This window comes from Engystomops pustulosus, unplaced genomic scaffold (assembly GCF_040894005.1).
Source record: "Engystomops pustulosus unplaced genomic scaffold, aEngPut4.maternal MAT_SCAFFOLD_367, whole genome shotgun sequence".
NCBI classification, from domain to species: domain Eukaryota; kingdom Metazoa; phylum Chordata; class Amphibia; order Anura; family Leptodactylidae; genus Engystomops; species Engystomops pustulosus.
Window position 1 is genome coordinate 50,504 of NW_027285246.1, and position 6,997 is coordinate 57,500.

The window sequence follows — 6,997 nt, forward strand, 5'->3', positions numbered from 1 at the left end:
TAGATTTTGCCCAAAATCGCTCTCCGCAGAACAGAGCGGGAGGTCTCCGCGGCGGAGGCCGGAAAAGGTGCGAGGTGAGCGGCATGGTATGACTGGGCTCGTGCCGCTCACTGCTACCCGGAGCGTGGCGCCCTCCGGGTAAAAGGCTAGCCGGGGCGAGTAGGTGGATTGACGGGCGCATAAGCAACGCCGTCCCCGCCGTACAAGGTGCCGGTGGCCTGGCGAACCACCGGCGTAAGGCTAGCCAAGGGCGTACCGCGGGGCAGAGGGCGCATAAGCCACGCCGTCCCCGCTGTACAAGGTGCCGGTGGCCTGGCGAACCACCGGCGTAAGGCTAGCCAAGGGCGTACCGCGGGGCAGAGGGCGCATAAGCCACGCTCTCTCTCCATCCCACCAGAACAAGCGAAAAAATTTCAAAGTGTGGGAGAACCGGCTTCCCGACCGGTGGCACTCTGCCTCTCGCTGCCGCCCTCCTGGAAGCGTCCTCGGTCACTCGGTGTCCGGCAGATTTCAGAGCTCCGGAATGGTGAAAAAGAACCGGTGAGAGGGCGAATCCGGCTTCTCTCTGCCGGGCGAGGACCACCGCAGGCGGCAAGGGACGTCTGCCAGGAGACGGCGCTGCGGGCAGGCTTTAAAAGTGCATGGGGTTTTGGCCTCGGCGAAAGTCGAAAAAATTTTGCGGTCGGAGCTGTCTGCCCCGGCCGGGGAAGGCTCACCGCCGGCGGCTGCCAACCCCTGGCTTGCCCGCTGGATGCCCTTTCGGAGGCTGCTGAAAAAGAACTGTCAGGCGGGCACCTCTCGGAAGAACCGCAGACCAAAACGACCGGTAAAAATTTTGGGCGATCCGACCCTCAGTGCACCTTCGGCGGCAGAGAAAAGCAACAAAAACACCGGTCAAAGAAGGGAGGTTTTGGTCGACTCTGCCTGGTTTTTGCACAAAGTCAGATCCGTAATGCCAGCGGGACTGAGTCGCTTTTGCGTGCCGTGGTCCTGGAGGCCTGCTCGGACAGAGCGGTCCTTCGGGTCCCGCGGGAAGGGGCATTTCATGTTCCTCTGCGGGAGGTGGTCCATTTTCTGCGGGAAATGGCGAGCCCCATCGGCTACAAGAGTGTGTAGGTCCCGCTCAACAGTCTACGTCCTTAACCATCGGGGACTTTGTAGATTTTGGCAGAAATCGCCCCCCGCAGGTCCTAGCGGGAGGTCTCCGCGGCGGAGGCCGGAGAGGGCGCGAGGTGAGCGGCATGGTATGACTGGGTTCGTGCCGCTCACTGGTACCCGGAGCGTGGCGCCCTCCGGGTAAAAGGCTAGCCGGGGCGAGTAGGTGGGTTGACGGGCGCATAAGCCACGCCGTCCCCGCCGTACAAGGTGCCGGTGGCCTGGCGAACCACCGGCGTAAGGCCAGCCAGGGCGGACCGCGGGGCAGAGGGCGCATAAGCCACGCTCTCTCTCCATCCCACCAGAACAAGCGAAAAATTTTCAAAGTGTGGGAGAACCGGCGACCCGACCGGTGGCACTCTGCCTCTCGCTGCCGCCCTCCTGGAAGCGTCCTCGGTCACTCGGTGTCCGGCAGATTTCAGAGCTCCGGAATGGTGAAAAAGAACCGGAGAGGGGGCGACTCCGGCTTCTCTCTGCCGGGCGAGGACCACCGCAGGCGGCAAGGGACGTCTGACAGGAGACGGCGCTGCGGGCAGGCTTTAAAAGTGCATGGGGTTTTGGCCTCGGCGAAAGTCGAAAAAATTTTGCGGTCGGAGCCGTCTGCCCCGGCCGGGGAAGGCTCACCGCCGGCGGCTGCCAACCCCTGGCTTGCCCGCTGGATGGCCTTTCGGAGGCTGCTGAAAAAGAACTGTCAGGCGGGCACCTCTCGGAAGAACCGCAGACCAAAACGACCGGTAAAAATTTTGGGCGATCCGACCCTCAGTGCACCTTCGGCGGCAGAGAAAAGCATCAAAAATACCGGTCAAAGAAGCGAGGTTTTGGTCGACTCTGCCAGGTTTTTGCACAAAGTGTTGGCATCGTGCGGCGTCGCGCTTTGCCGTACCGTATCCCCAATGGAGCGGCGCCCGGCGGGGTAGGCTAGCCATGTGAGGTCGAGGGCGGGAGGACGGGACGTAAGCCAGGCCGTTCTCCACAAGAAATTCCGGACGCGGAGACCCCTTCTCCGCCCTACGGTCCCCAATGGGGTGGCGCCCGGCGGGTGAGGCTAGCCATGGGAGGACGGGACGTAAGCCAGGCCGTTCTCCACAAGAAATTCCGTACGCGGAGACCCCTTCTCCGCCCTACGGTCCCCAATGGGGTGGCGCCCGGCGGGTGAGGCTAGCCATGTGAGGTCGAGGGCGGGAGGACGGGACGTAAGCCAGGCCGTTCTCCACAAGTAAATTCCGGACGCGGAGACCCCTTCTCCGCCCTACGGTCCCCAATGGGGTGGCGCCCGGCGGGTGAGGCTAGCCATGTGAGGTCGAGGGCGGGAGGACGGGACGTAAGCCAGGCCGTTCTCCACAAGTAAATTCCGGACGCGGAGACCCCTTCTCCGCCCTACGGTCCCCAATGGGGTGGCTCCCGGCGGGTGAGGCTAGCCATGTGAGGTCGAGGGCGGGAGGACGGGACGCAAGCCAGGCCGTTCTCCACAAACTCCCAGCGGTAGAGTCTCGGCTCTCCGCTCTTTTGATCGATCTGACACAGCGCGATCCGGCGGGGCAGGGCACTTTGCTCGGTCAGGGGTATTGGCCCCGGCCGGTTTATGGTAAAGCGTTCCTTAGCCTCAGTCTTGGTCGCGCATCAATCCCCCGCTCCCCGTGAGCGGCTGTCGTCCTCTGCCTAAGGTTGTGTAGCGCGGTGCCAGTGTGGTCCTCGCACGGCCCCGCTCCTGCCACAGCGGTAGGACTCTCTGCTTCGGCTGAGGTTTGCTACGAAGCGTATGGAACGGGCGTACTCCACCGTACCGTGGGTGGGGGGCGGCGGCGTTGGCGGCGGCAGCGTCCAGCGCGGAGCTCCGGCTCCCGCGGCAGCGCCTCGCCTAGTGTCCCTCGGGCAAGTCCAATCGCCCCCCGCCCGGTCGGAGAGCGCAGACACACCTCTGTGTCCACGGTTTATTTCCGCAGCACGAAAAGGGACGGCTCCCGCCTGCTCCTCGCGGCGGCGACGAGGCTTAGACCCACCGTGGCGTATCCGCGGTAGGTATGCTCGTCGGTCGGAGGAGCGGTTGCGGTCGAGTGGTCCCCAGTGTACCCTGTTAGCGCTGCCCGCCTACGCCTGAAGAGCTGCGGACCGAGAAAAAGGTTCGCTCCGCTGCTGACGGCGAAGCGCGCGGCACGCCGCGGAAGAGGAGAGGGAGCGGTCGCCCCCGGGGCGGCTCCCCTCCGAGTCCGGCAGAAGCAGAGATTGTAGCGGAGGGGGGGGTTTCTAAATTCCCCGGGCGTGTTATCCCCAGCGGTAGCCTTTGAACTCTTCAACCGCAAGCACGATCGCACGTTCACAGCACCCGTCACTAGGAGCCGGGCCAGAGGCGGGCGGCAGACGAAACCGACATGAGCGCTTAAGGGTATTGCACCCCCGGCGCCCAGACCCTGGAAATTGAGTCTGCCCCCAAAGCCCACCCGCGTCCTCCTTGGCGCTCCCGGAGTACATGGTCGTAGATGGGCCATCGGTCGCTAATGCCAAACTGCGTCCCAGGGGTGCGTCCCCTCTGACCAACGGCAGACCCATCCCTCTCGCCAATCCGCGGATCCCCGCCAGGTCCCGAACAGGGCTCGTCCTTTAGCGTTTCAAATGCGCCCTCCCCGCCATACGAGGGGTTGAGGACCGTAGCCTTCCCTTACGAGAGGCACCAGGGGTGCGCCTGCTCGAGGGCCCGGCCGTGGGCGTAACGCTTGGGCCGCCCGGGGGAGTCGGTAGACCATGGGAGACCAACACTCGCACACGAACGTTGCCCGTGCTTTTGTGGAAGAGAGCTTCTTGCGAGGTTGTCGCTGCGGTGGCGCCCGGACAAACCCTATCCCTAAAACTTCTGGGGAATTGGCGTCTAAGCCTGCACCCTGCACGGTATCCCTGCACCCACGAAGGGGGCCGTGGAAGGCTTGGGGTCGCGCCGGCGAAACCGACCGGATGCCCGGGGTACTGAACCCCCGGGGTCCCACCCTGGAAATTGAGCCGTCCGACCCCGCCACGTCTTCCTAGTGCCCTCCTTGGCTCCCCCGCCTGTGGGCATCGTTAGGGGCTGCGGTCATCAGCGCCGGCTAAGCTTCGGCAACACGGCCGACCCACCCCTTCGGCGCCTGGGGGTGCCTGGTCCCAGTCCGGGCCGTTCCGTAGGGGCGGCTATCCCTTACATGAGGGACTCGGTGCGTCCGCTCGGGCTGCGGGGCTCCGGCTCCGACAGCCGGGGAGCTGGTTTTGACCGCGGGCCTCCACGGGAACCGGCAGGGACCGGACTAGGCGTCAAGCCGAAAATAACCCCGGCACCCTCTGCTTCCAAAGCGAGGGGACCTTTGGCCGAGCGGGGGCACCGGAAGCCGAACCGACCCCAACCCCTCTTCCTACCCCAGGGCTGGGCTGACCAATCCCCTGATCGGGTCTAAAATGGAAGAAGGGGATTCGAGGGAAGGGGCTGGCGGAAGGCAGTTGCCCGACGGAGTAGGCGAAGGCCAGGCCGTTTCCGAGTCCCGAGCAGAGGAGGGCGAACTCGGCTCTTCATCGACCGACGGCGAGGCGAGGGCGGTGGCTGCCGCGGGGAAGACTCCATTGCTCGTCAGCGCGCTAGGAGCGGGGCCGACTGGCTGCTCGGGGTATGGCATCCCCGGGGGCCCACCCTGGAAATCTTCGCTCCTCAGCCGCTGCAGGTTATAAGGTCCCGCCGCGCGTAAGCGCTCAACTCTCCGACCCACGGATGTCGAGCCCATGGTGAGCCGGCCGTTTCGTACGGGGAAAAGGGGTCCTCTGGCCCCACATCGATCGAGGGGGTTTAGATCCGCGGAGGCACGCACCGCGAGGCGAATCGCTGCTTTTCCCCAAGAGGTTAACCTTCAAACCACCGAGTAGGTTCGGGGCAGGGCCGACAGTCTGCACTGGGGTATTGCATCCCTGGTGGGGCGACCCTGGAAATCTCTGCCCCTTTCCACTCTTTCGGTTGGGCCTCTCGTCGGGGCGAGCGTAAGTCGGCAAGCAGACGTGGGAAGAGGCTTCTTACCGGTGACACTCCCTTCGTGAGAGAGGCAGGTACTCGCCCCGGACCCCGGTCCAAATCTGCGCGGGCCGGACGGCCTCGGCCCTAGCCGAAGGCCGCTCCCGCGAAGCCAGGGAGCCGAAAAAATAACCCCGACACCCTCCGCGACCTCGCGTGCTTCCAAAGCGAGGGGAAACTTTGGCCGAGCGGGGCACCCGAAGCCGAACCGACCCCAACCCCTCTTCTTACCCCAGGGCTGGGCTGACCAATCCCCTGATCGGGTCTAAAATGGAAGAAGGGGATTCGAGGGAAGGGGCTGGCGGAAGGCAGTTGCCCGACGGAGTAGGCGAAGGCCAGGCCGTTTCCAAATCCCGAGCCAGAGGAGGGCGAACGACGTTCTTCATCGACCGACGGCGAGGCTAGGGCGAGGGCGGTGGCTGCCGCGGGGAAGACTCCATTGCTTGCCAGCGTGCTAGGAGCGGGGCCGACAGGCTGCTCGGGGTATGGCATCCCCGGGGGCCCACCCTGGAAATCTTCGCTCCTCAGCCGCTGCAGGTTATAAGGTCCCGCCGCGCGTAAGCGCTCAACTCCCCGACCCACGGACGTCGAGCCCATGGTGAGCTGACAGTTTCGTACGGGGAAAAGGGGTCCTCTGGCCCCACATCGATCGAGGGGGTTTAGATCCGCGGAGGCACGCACCGCGAGGCGAATCGCTGCTTTTCCCCAAGAGGTTAACCTTCAAACCACCGAGTAGGTTCGGGGCAGGGCCGACTGTCTGCACTGGGGTATTGCATCCCTGGTGGGGCGACCCTGGAAATCTCTGCCCCTTTCCACTCTTTCGGTTGGGCCTCTCGTCGGGGCGAGCGTAAGTCGGCAAGCAGACGTGGGAAGAGGCTTCTTACCGGTGACACTCCCTTCGTGAGAGAGGCAGGTACTCGCCCCGCACCCCGGTCCAAATCTGCTCGGTCCGGCCGTCGTCGGCCCTAGCCGAAGGCCGCTCCCGCGAAGCCAGGCGATCCGAACCGAGGATCCGCGCGAGCCTTCTCCAAGCCCTCTGCCGGGCGCTGGTGTTGAAAGCGTAGCGGACCCTGTTCGCCGGAGCGATAGGAGCGGAGCACCGGTCCCGCAGGGTTGAAAGCTGGGTAGCAGCGCCGTAGCTTCCCTCCCAGCCTTCCCCCGGACCTGGCGCCCGATCCCCTCCGCTCCTCTGTGCGTTGGCGGGCGGCGCTGCATGGGTACGTCGCGACGGCTCCTATCGTCTCTCTCGCTTAACAGTGTGGAGAGGTGGTGGTGGAGCTGTCCGACACTCGAGGTGCTGAAGTTGAGCGTCCAATGCTTTCCTTCTATGCGCAGCCTACAGGAGCTGTCCGAGCTTCGGAGGTGCTGATGGAGGTGAGAGTCGAGCGCCACTTCTTGGCTGAACTGAGTGGGGAAAGCCAGCGACTGCGAGAGGGAGGGGAAGGGAAGGCTTTTTCGGGTCCTTGGAAGGGACCGAGAGCATCTTTCTTGCCCCCCTGCCCTAAGCTCCATCCAATGTTGTCTGCGAGGTCTTCTCCGGCGGCGGAGAAGCGCTGCGGTAGCAGCAGCAGCAACGAGCGTTCCCATTAGCTCACGGAGCCTGACTCCAAGAGTCTACCCCTCAGAGCTCGGCTACCTGGTTGATCCTGCCAGTAGTATATGCTTGTTTTAAAGATTAAGCCATGCATGTCTAAGTACTGACTATTCTTTACGGTGAAACTGCGAATGGCTCATTAAATCAGTTATGGTTCCTTTGATCGTTCCGCATTGATGATGTGCTACTCGGATAACTGTGGCAATTCTAGAGCTAATACGTGCCCA

At 63.9% G+C, this 6,997-nt stretch overlaps 1 non-coding gene across 1 annotated transcript in view; it reads left to right on the forward strand.

Moving 5' to 3' along the window:
• The first annotated feature begins 6,809 nt into the window (after positions 1–6,809).
• Positions 6,810–6,997, forward strand: part of LOC140111031 (18S ribosomal RNA) — a 1,884-nt gene continuing 1,696 nt past the window's right edge. Inside the window, exon 1 of the ribosomal RNA XR_011851791.1 lies at positions 6,810–6,997. This exon is cut by the window's right edge and continues 1,696 nt beyond it. This is a non-coding gene — a ribosomal RNA (18S ribosomal RNA).